Consider the following 11,829-nt stretch of genomic DNA (forward strand, 5'->3'; position numbering starts at 1 on the left):
TTTCCCACAGCCCAGCTTACCCTGCTCCTCCTCAACAGGTAGAGCATGCATATGAAGATACCTGGATTGCACTGGCCATCTCTCTGTAGCCAAAGACACAATCAGCTCCTGTAAAGTATTAGGAAACATGATTTATCCCTCCACCTTCAAAAATGAAATACACTTCAACAGATGCCTGTCTTGATGGGTGTTCCTAAGACAATTTATCAGTCCCTTCACCAGCTTGTGCATCCAAAATTCTTCTCCAGGTAAATTGAGTCTTTTTGTTGTTTAAACAGTCTTTCTTGCAGAAATAGCTTTTATAATGAATGGATCCTCTTCCTCCTACTGGTTTTGTCTTCTTGTGTCACTGGAGCAACACTGCACTGCCAATTTGGGGGGGCTTTTTGGGCTCCTAAGCCCTTTTATACATGCTTTTTTATTAAGAAGAGAATACCATTAATGTCCAGGGACTGCACAGTCTATTGAATTTCACTGCGCTTAAAATTTGCATAACCTTCAGCATCATGCCCTGTGCTTCCTCCTTCACAATTTGATTCTTGGTATTGATGAGACAATTCCGAAGGGTTGCATGGGATACTCATAACATGTCCCCTTGCAACAAGAGCCTTTCCACCTCTGCAGGGTCTGGCCTTGGCTCCCCCACCACAGCCAGAGCCTCCCCCTGCTCGTCCACAAATTTGCTCTCATCACACATATTGATGGCCACTCGAAGAAAGCTCGAGGGCAGCGTGTTGCAGGTCATGCTGGGAGCTTGGTGCAATCTGCCACTTTGCCTCACACTGGCTCCTTAAGTTTTAATTTAAACTTTTCTGTGACAAAATTAATTATCTTTTTTTAAATATTGTTTAACATTACAGCTAAATCAGTCTTTGTTTTTGTGATCACTTCATTATATTTCCCTAATTTATAATTTTGATGATTTGTAATAGATTTATTCATTTTTTAAAAGACCCCACATTTGCTCTTGTCTATTTTCTTTGGTTAGCTTTCACCGAAATTTAAGATTTATCTCAATTGAAATTTATATATTTTCAATATTGTCAGCATTTTAATATTATTATTATTAACATTAACATTAACATTATTATTATTATTATTTTGTTTTGGGGTCACACCTGCCAGCGCTCAGGTGTTACTCCTGACTCTGTGCTCAGAAATCATTCCTGACAGGCACATGTGACCATATGGGATGCCAGGATTTGAACCACTCTGTATTCTGAATCAGCTACTGCAAGGCAAATGCCCTGCTATATATACGCTGGTCCCTAATGTTATTAATATGTATGGCCAAGTTGATAAACATTTTCTAGGTATAACTTTGTTTATTCCTTAGTATTTCTCTATGCAGAAAATTTCCATTATTTAGTTTAGAATGTCTTTGTATTTAATTATTTGATTCATACGTTATTTAAAAGGATACACCAATTTTTGGTTTGTATGTATTTTGGGGGTGCACCTGGCTGTGTTCAGAAGCTTATTCCTGTTGCACAGGGATCACTCCTGGTAGTGCTCAGAGATCATATGCAGTGCTAATATTGAATTGGGATTAACCATATGCAAAGGCAATACTTTACCCTCCTGTACTATCTCTCTGACTAGAGAGCATATTTCTTAATTTAAAAGTATACTTAAATTTTGATTTTAATTATTATCATTGTTATGGTTGTTAGGTCACACCCAGCAGTGCTCAGGGCTTACTCCTAGTTCTCTGCTCATGTATCACTTCTGGCAGGTCTTGGGAAACCATTTGCAGAGCCTGGGATCAAACCCGAGCCAGCAACTTGCAAAACAAAGCCCTCCCTGCTGTACTATTACTGGCAGTCCCAGAATTCTGGTTATTTTGTTACTAATTTCTAGCACAAAAACAGTTTGCTTAGCAAAAACTTCCCTGTAATTTAAAACATTTAAAACTTTTGTGAGTTACTAGCAAATACTCTCCCATGAAGTATGCCAATCTCTGTTCTCAAAAAAGGTCTATTTTCTAGTTTGTCTACATATGTTCATTTTGCAATGGTTCAAGTCAAATTTGTCATTGTTTTTCAAAAATCTTATATTTTTAGCATTGCTGATAGATATATTATATATACATTACATGTAAGTTTTTATTAAATTATCCTGCTATAATGTTTTTTGTCTTTATTCCGTTTTTGTTTCCTACATTTTGAAACATTAAGTGCATAATGATATTGCTTTTCCTTCTAAAATATATGTGTTACATATAAGTCTGTTTTTAGGTGTAACAGCTTTTCCATATTACTTTTAACATCTTTTGCAACAGTTTTCTGTATTGTTCTTATGTGTAGTTAGCTTAATAATTTTCTTCTAATCTCTCTTTGGGCTACAGCTTATTGAAATGTCAAATGAAAGGTTAGTAGTTTGTGTCTTTAAGTCATTAAATCCAAATAAAAAAACAACAGACCACAGCATAAACACTTTAGTTTTTTAATGAGCTTTACATTTTGTTAATTATTGGTAAAGTTTTGGAAAGATGTAAAGCTAGTTTAAAAATATAAAAAGAGTCCCTGAGGAAATGTATTCTTGCAAGGAAATGTACCCTTGATTTCTACTGCAAATCTGCAGATGCTCACATAAGAAACATACTTACTATACTTTGAATGAACATGTTGTAAGCCTAGTATATTTGCATACCTAAGAGAATAATGGTTTCAAAGATATGGGCAGTGAACACATGTGTTTGTTACCAGATTATGAACACCAGACTTCAAACATCTATTTTTCAGGTGTACAGCTTGAGGAAATGATTGAATATTAGCACAAATGCCACGTCTTGGGGAGTACTTAGAAAAACAGGTGCTACTGTATCTTAAATAATCAGCCCCTCTGGCTTTTTCTTGTGAGTGATGATAATTTTAGTTTATTTTCTCTTGAAGAAGAAAAAGGGAATTGGAGCTCTCTTTGTGCAAAGTTTGTTAAGCCATTTCCATTTTGTACATTTCACAGATGTTTTGAAGTGGTTAAGCCAAAAAAGAATGATTTCTCTCTTCAGTAACTTACCAAAAAATGTTTCCATCATTTAGATTTATGCATTTGTGCACATGTGATTGCTTGTATGTGTATACACATGTTTACAATTGCATATTCATATAAAGTAAGTCATCATTCGCTCAAACTCATAAAATCAAATATATTTTTAAGTCATATAGTCTTTCTTTGAGTAAGAAGTTATAAAGTTACATATTATGCCTGTGTGTTTGACTTTTCATTTATATTTGATAATTTACTGCAATAAAACTAATAGGTATTAACATATTTTAAGCACACATGAAGCCTAGGTACTACTATATATCTGAAGAAGCTCAAGTCCTAATTTATTAACTTTGGAATTGGTTCTAACCTATGCTGAAAAAGTTGGCCCCAGGTCTTAATTTTTCGAGTAGTCCCCAACTGACTAATTTTTAAAATATATTCCTTGATAGTCATTCTTCCTGTTAAGCAGCAGCAATTTCAAATCATCCTAGTATAACAAGGGCAACCAACCACTGAGTCTGCTTTGTACAGGCCAGCAGTAATTATTATTAGTGCTTCCTTATGCCCTCAAAAGGTACAATTGGTTAGAATTACATGACCAAACTAGATTTAAAATACTTAGGTTCAATGAAAAAAAAACATTGATTTGTGAATGCACTAAAATTTCCACTAGTTAAAATATCTTACTTTTATCAAACATTCTTCCTTTACTCTTTGGTCTGAAGTTACAGCATTCCTCTCTATCTTGTTTAGCATTATGTTTAGGATAATATAGATTGGCAATTTTAATATATAATGTTTAATAATTTAATTTTAAAATTCTGCATAAGTACTTCTAATTTTTCTTTCTTAATATAAAGAAACCTTAACTTTAAAAGTACCTTAGTGATTTATTCAGTAAAAATTGGGTTACTGGGGCCGGGCGGTGGCGCTGGAGGTAAGGTGCCTGCCTTGCCTGCGCTAGCCTAGGACGGACTGCAGTTCGATCCCCAGGCGTCCCATATGGTCCCCCAAGAAGCCGGGAGCAACTTCTGAGCGCATAGCCAGGAGTAACCCCTGAGCGTCACAGGGTGTGGCCCAAAAACCAAAAAAAAAAAAATTGGGTTATTTCCTATACTATCATTTTATCTAAAATAAATCTCTGCATATAAAACAGCTTTTAGAGAGCATTTTTGATATTCTAGCTAAATTTATTTAAGTGAAGTTAAGTTGGTGCAAAATGCTGTCAAAATCTTATAACTAAACATTTTTGTTTGTTAATGTTTGCTTATTTTTAGTCATTCAATCTTTAAAAAGCTATGATCTCAGGTCGGAATTACAAAAACGTTAGGATTATTGTTGATTTTTGCCTTATGAAAAAACTTGGCATTTAACTTCTCTATTCTAGAAATTAGATGATCAGACTATGATTAAATATGTGATCAGATGGAATGATGCATACTCTATATGATATTCTTTATGTTTTCCTCAGTGTATAATCGAAAAATTCAGAATTCTCATTAATATGAATAAATTTGAACATCTGAATAAGAGCAAAAGGAACAATAAATTTTCAGAAAAATAAATTTTATGGTACCAAACATCTTTAAATAGTCTTCCAATCTGTAGTTTGAGTAGGTAGTATGAAGAGTTATATTTTTAAAGTTTTTTTTTAGGTTTCTTTTATTTGTTTGTTTTTGTTGTTATTGTTGTTTTTGTGCCACACCCAGTGACACTCAGGAATTGCTCCTGGCTCAGGGGACCACTGCTCCACCTCTCTAGCCCCGATTTTTAAATAGATACTTTATTTATGAAAATCAAGCCATCTAAAAGGGTTCCTGATTAACCTGAAGCTGATAAAAATGTAAACAAACATCTAAGTTAGAAAGTATTTAGAAAATTGTAGTTTTGTTTCATCTGTGTTTTAATTCTAAAAACGTAGAAGTAAGATCTTATTTTTCTAAAAGGGCAAACTGATAACTATTTAGTGGATGTGTATTTTCAGTCTCAGGCTTGTTCAGGGTTCAGAGTGAAAACTAAAAGGACCTTATTCCATTTCTACAATTTGATAATATTCCTTATCAATGTGAATGATTAATACTGATTACTAAATGTTAATTTGCTTATTTATCTTATTCCTCATGCATTTTTACTTTTTTAAAAAAATGTTCCAGGTAGTATTTTGTGATACTATTCTTGAGAAATATTATAATTCTTGAAAATTTTTGCAATGCAAAAGATTAGAAACAAGGCTACATACACTTTTTCTTGTTTTTTTCTTTGTAGTAAAAGAAAACACTTGTTAATTTCTTTGTTTTCTTCTTTCTTTCTTTCTTTCTTTCTTTCTTTTTTTCTTTCTTTCTTCCTTTCTTTTTTCTTTCTCTTTCTTCTTCCTTCCTTTCTTTCTTTCTTTCTTTCTTCCTTCCTTCTTTTTCTTTCTTCTTTCTTTCTTTCTTTCTTTCTTTCTTTCTTTCTTTCTTTCTTTCTTTCTTTCTTTCTTTCTTTCTTTCTTTCTTTCTTTCTTTCTTTCTTCCTTCCTTCCTTCCTTCCTTCCTTCCTTCCTTCCTTCCTTCCTTCCTTCCTTCTTTCCTTCCTTCCTTCCTTCCTTCCTTTCTTCTTTCTTTCTTTCTTTCTTCTTCCTTCCTTCCTTCCTTCCTTCCTTCCTTCCTTCCTTCCTTCCTTCTTTCTTCTTTCTTTCTTTCTTTCTTTCTTTCTTTCTTTCTTTCTTTCTTTCTTTCTTTCTTTCTTTCTTTCTTTCTTTCTTTCTTTCTTTCTTTCTTTCTTTCTTTCTTTCTTCCTTCCTTCCTTCCTTCCTTCCTTCCTTCCTTCCTTCCTTCCTTCCTTCCTTCTTTCTTTCTTTCTTTCTTTCTTTCTTTCTTTCTTTCTTTCTTTCTTTCTTTCTTTCTTTCTTTCTTTCTTTCTTTCTCTCTCTCTCTCTCTTTCTTTCTTTCTTTCTTTCTCTTTCTTTCTTTCTTTCTTTCTTTCTTTCTTTCTTTCTTTCTTTCTTTCTTTCTTTCTTTCTTTCTTTCTTTCTTTCTTTCTTTCTTTCTTTCTTTCTTTCTTTTTTCTTTCTTTCTCTTCATCCTTTCTTTCTTCAGCTTTTTTACTCTCTTTCTTTCTCTTCATCCTTTCTTTCTTCAGCTTTTTACTTTCTTCCTCTCTCTTTCTTTCTTTCTCTTCATCCTTTCTTTCTTCAGCTTTTTTACTTTCTCTCTTTCTTTCTTTGTTTCTTTCTCCCTTTCTCTTTTTTCTTTCTCTTCTTTCTTCTTCCTCCTTCCTTCCTTCCTTCATTTCCTTCTTTCTTTCTTTCTTTCTTTCTTTCTCTTTCTTTTCTTTCTTTCTTTCTTTCTTTCTTTCTTTCTTTCTTTCTTTCTTTCTCTCTCTCTCTCTCTCTCTCTCTCTCTCTCTCTTTCTTTCTTTCTTTCTTTCTTTCTTTCTTTCTTTCTTTCTTTCTTTCTTTCTTTCTTTCTTTCTTTCTTTCTTTCTTTCTTTCTTTCTTTCTTTCTTTCTTTCTTTCTTTCTTTCTTTCTTCTTTCTCTTCTTCTTTTCTTTTTCCCACACTGATGGAGCTCAAGGATTCTTCCTGCACTCTGGTGATCAGGGGACCACATGAGATGCAAGAGATAAACACAGGGTCATCTGTGTGCAAAGCAGGCACCTTACCTATTGTTCTAGCTTTTTGATTGTTAACTGCCCCTATATGGCTAATTTTCCATTTGTCAACTAAAAGAAAACATTTGCATATTCTTTATGACAACAAACCTTTCTTCCTTGTTTCATTTTCTCATCATGACTAATTTATAAATAATTCATCTATATATAGTTTCTTCTACAAAGCATCTCTTCAATATTTGAATATAGAATATATTGGAAAGATTTTTCTCTAGACTTCATGAACTTATCAGCTATGTGCAAGTTCTGAGTCTCATGGAAAATTCATGCCAATACTAATGAATGTTTTCAGATTTTGTAAGAACATACTTAGTAACAGATCTTTTATTCTCTTTTTTTTCTTTTTTTTTCTTCTTTATTTGAACATCTTGATTACATAAATGATTGTGATTAGGTTTCAGTCATGTAAAGATCACCCTCTTCACCAGTGCAACATTCCCACCACCAATGTCCCCAATCTCCCTCCCCCCCCACCTCCACCTGTACTCCAGACAGGCTTTCCAGTTCCTTCATTCATTCACTTGATTATGGTAGTTCTCTGTGTAGTTATTTCTATAGCTGTACTCACCACTCTTTGTGGTGAGCTTCCTGGAGTGAGCTGGTGTTCCAGCCCTCCTCTCATTGTCTCTGAGGATTGTTACAAAAATGACTTTTATTTTTCTTAAAACCCATAGATGAGTGAGACTATTCTGCGTCTCTCTCTCTCTCTCTCTCTCTCTCTCTCTCTCTCTCTCTCTCTCTCTCTCTCTCTCTCTCTCTCTCTCTCTCTCTCTCTCTCTCTCTCTCTCTCTCTCTCTCTCCCCCTCTGACTTATTTCACTCAGCATGATAGATTCCAAGCATTCTCATTTAAATTTCCCATTCTCATCATGGTTAGTATGGGTTTATTAATAGCTTCCAAACTTCCAAACATTTTTAGGTTGATCTTGTTCTAGATGACCAAGGAAGCCTTATCTTTGTTAATTATGTGTCATTTCTACATTTTATTTTTGAGTTTGAAATGAGAGAGAAATCTTTCAATTGGACTCATAAAAAAGTAAGATATTTCTATAACAGGAAAAGATCATTTAGGTGAAAAAATGTGGTAAAGTGAAATACTTTTCATTCCCAGTGTAGAATTTTTTTGTTTAGATGTGATTATTATAGATATGAGATTGGGCTCTGCTCCATATCTCCAAGCAAGAGATAACATACATAGTCTCCCTTTTACAGTTGAGATAGTTTTTGCAGTAGTAAAGCATCAGTGAACTCTTCAAAATTTTTGACGCATTTTTAAACTGCAGAGTTTAGGAAACAAAGTGTGGTTTTGTGGAGTCATAACCTTTCCCAAACAAGTTTAGTGTTTAGAAGTAGTAATTATATACAAGAAAGCCACTTAATAATTTAAATGAAATGGGTATTTTTTTAACACCCAACAGATTACCTGAAATAAAATAAAATCCATATGTTTTAATTACTAATTAAGCCTTACATTTTGAACTTTCTTCACATTCTTGGTTTGCGTTTAGTCTAAGATAGGCTTGAAAGAAGAAACATTTTCAGAAATCATTTCAGTTTTTCTCAAATTGAAAGTTCTAAATATTTAAGATTTAGATAAATGTAAACTATTGTTTTTCTGCTTAGCAAAGGCAAATAATAGATATCTTATCTTCTGCTGCAGATTTAGGTAGCTCTTTTCTTTCCGAGTGTATTTTTCTCCTCGATATTTCCTTCCATAGAATTTCGGAATTTTCTTTCTCTCATGTTTTATTGAAAAGGCTCTGCCATTATATCATTTCGTTTTTCAGCTTCATCTCTTTGTCTGAAGGCACGTAGCAGCATGCCTGGTTTAAGGACTCCAGGCAGCGAGCAAAATGGATAGCCACAAGAGTATCTCTAGTCAAGGTTGAAAGAGAGCACATAGCTTTCTAAACCAAACGCCATGAATTGGGGACATTTAGGTTATTGCCATGACAATCCTAATTGTTGGGACCTTATTCTTATTATGGTCTTTATTCAGTTGTATTCACCCTAACAGCACACATAGACGAGTCACTTTAATTTCTGGGCTGGTTTTTGGAGATCATGTAGCCAAGAATCATCATCTTTTTGTTGCGATAACAAAACACACGGTCAAGAGGGTCTAAATGGAATTGCATTTGATAGGCATGCAGAGATCGGTATGAAGTAAGACATGCTCTCTTTGACCCCTGGAGGCTCTCTCTAACAAATGATGGGGCTACGTTTTCAATTACAGAAGATTCCAATTACTGTGAAATTATGGGGCTAGGTGAGCTCCCTCTATGGGCTAATTTAACGTCTGCAAATTATATTTCTTCTTCTTCTTCTTCTTCTTTTTTCTTCTTCCCATTTTTCTCCCCCAACAAAGCCTCTGTGTGGCCTCTGGGATGGGGTGGCAGCCTAAGGGCCCTGAGGTTGTGCTCCTTGGAGCGTGTGCAAGATGGCTGCCCCAAGGCTGTTTGAAGCTGGCGCGTTTGAAGCTGCCCACGCGTGTTTGAAGCTGCGGCATTTGAAGCTGTCGGGCTTGAAGCTGGCGCGTGTGTTTGAAGCTGCGGCATTTGATGTTGCTGAGGACGTTTGTAAATTTGAGACAGACTTTAATATTGTTAGACGGTAGGGGAGTCCTTTTCAACCCCCTTTTCATATTTTTTTGACTTGAACTTTTTAAAAAGTTTTATTTAACTTTTCTTTTTTTCAACTATTTTAACTACTTATGTCAGCCGAGGAATGCTGTGATTCACAGCCATTATTGTAAGGAGGCTGTTATGGTTTTTTTTGTGTGTGTGTGTGTGCTGCTGGGACCATAGGAATTCTTGAGTGGCTTTGACTGGATACAACAATGTAGAGAATGGTCCCAACTGTGAAAAGTGCTACTGTAGCCACAAAACAGTACAAAATAATTTTTGGGGAAAAAAAGGGCAGTCTTATTGCTTTTAGAAGAAGCTAAGCTATGCCCTCTGTTGCATTTACAAGATTGATGAACGTAGAGTTAGAACAAGTGCATGTGAGTAGAAGTGGTTGGATTATTTAGGGGTAAGGATAAAATTGGATGTTTCTCAAAGCAAAAGCTTTTATAATTTTCCCCATTATTAACTCTTCTAATTTTTGTTAGATGGAATTTGGAGTGATTATATAGCAATACCTTCAACCCTATGACAACCCTTGGACAGTACTGTACAAAAGATGGGTGCTTTATAGAAATAGCTTCTACTCTGAAAACTAAAAGAAAAGCAAACGAGTATTACTACTGCTAGTAAAGGAAAGAAAGATGACTGAAGTGATCTACAGATTGAGAAATACCTTTTGTTTAGATGAATATTAGAAGGGGATGTGGAAAAGGTGAAGGAAATTTTGGAAAGAGCCATGAGTTGGCAGCTCCAATATGGATGGAAAGCAAAACCATTTGCTTTGGATGCAAATATTTGTTTCCCCTTTGTTCTCAGCCAATAAATCATTATTTGCATGGATAGTTGAAATAAGAACTATTATATGTTATCTAATGCTCCCCCCCTCCATTAGAATGGTGAATTACAGTTATTTTCATGGGTACATCATAAGTTGCTGTAGTAGTTGTCTTTTGTTTATCTTTGGTAATTTAAAATTTTTTATTCTTTTAAGATATAGAGTTCTATTCTTCTAGAGATCATTTTCCTGAAAACTAAACAGTGACATCTTGAGAGTGTTTATTTTCTAACCTTGAATTTATGTGTCCATGATTAATCTTTTTTGTTGGTTGTATCTCAAATTCTATAGCAATCACACTTATTTTCAGCTGTATTTGGTATTTATATTTACACAGGATTGAAATATTTAGCTTGATATGTCATTTCTCTTGGCAAAGATATATATGTGTATATATATATATTCCTTTGATTCACAGAAAACTATAAAATATATATATATCTTTAGATTCAATTATTGCCTTTTAACTTAGATGGAACTGAAATTTATTCTAATAGCTTAAATATTCTTTTACATTTAAATGATAAAAATATTCATCACCATTTTTAAAAAAGCAACTTATCTTGGACTGTTTTGTTGCAAATAATGTTTTTAAAGATTCCCCTTATTAATTAAACATTTCTGATTTAATTGGAAAGATATTTTGTATATTGTCTTTTGTGTTCTATGGTTGTATTTTTATTTCAATGTTTTATTATTGATTTCTTCAGTTGTATTATTTTCAATTTTTATGTAACTTTTATCCATTCTGTTAACTAATAACTTGTTTAACAGGATAAATACTTTACCAAAGTTGTAGAACATATAGACTATTAGTGTAATATAATAAAAATGTTATAATAGATATTTTAATTTATAAGATGTTAAAACTCAGTGATATGGAAACATATAAGAGCAATGATTCTGCATATTTGGACAAACAGACACATATATAAAACACATATACTGTTTTCAGAACTTAGTTAAAAACTTCAAAACTCAAGGGACAGCACACATTCACAAGCACATAAGATAGCATTCCTACATTTATATATGTTCTATTTCATTGTACAATATTTTGATCAATTCAGATTTTTTTCTCATTCCTCAACTGCTCTAATCCTCATTTATTTCAAATATCTACTTTTGTAAACTTGTAATTATTATTATTTTAAAGGTATATTTTAAGTAACACACCTATAATAATCTTTATTTTTGTAGGCTTATAGGGGGATGTGTGTATTTTGGGTTCACATTCATCTGTATTCAAGCATTATGACTAGCTCTGTGCTTATGGGTTAGCTTCAAGGACTATATTAAGTGCTTAGATTAAACCAGAATCAGCCAAATACAAGGCAAGTACCTAAATCCCTATGCTATTTCTCATGGTTTTGATGAACAAAGTATTTCATAACCACCAAAGTTAACAGAAAATGCATAGATGTTTCCAATTTTTGACCAAATTTGGGAAAATATGCCACTTGAGAAAATGTGCCACCCCTTTGGATTCTTCTCAGGCTGAATGAGCATCAGACAAGTTAGCATAAGAAAACTGGTAATATAAATATGGAGAATTTAAATGTCAGTACATTTATTACAAAACAGGGCAGAACTGCAATATTTATTGTGAGTAAGTGATCTGGAACATCAAGAAGAGAAGACTTCATATAACTAAAAGATGGATTACTTCAAATTAATCCTGAGAATAAAAAATTAAGTTTTAAAGTAAACAAGAGAAGACATTTCT

The 11,829-nt window shown here is 33.5% G+C and overlaps 1 pseudogene; it reads right to left on the reverse strand.

Annotated features, from left to right (window-relative positions):
• Nucleotides 1-270: 270 nt before the first annotated feature.
• On the reverse strand, nt 271-745 carry LOC126024386 (actin-related protein 2/3 complex subunit 5-like protein; annotated as a pseudogene).
• Between the last annotated feature and the right edge of the window lie 11,084 nt (nt 746-11,829).

The sequence above is a fragment of the Suncus etruscus genome, chromosome 12 (assembly GCF_024139225.1).
Source record: "Suncus etruscus isolate mSunEtr1 chromosome 12, mSunEtr1.pri.cur, whole genome shotgun sequence".
Lineage (NCBI taxonomy): Eukaryota > Metazoa > Chordata > Mammalia > Eulipotyphla > Soricidae > Suncus > Suncus etruscus.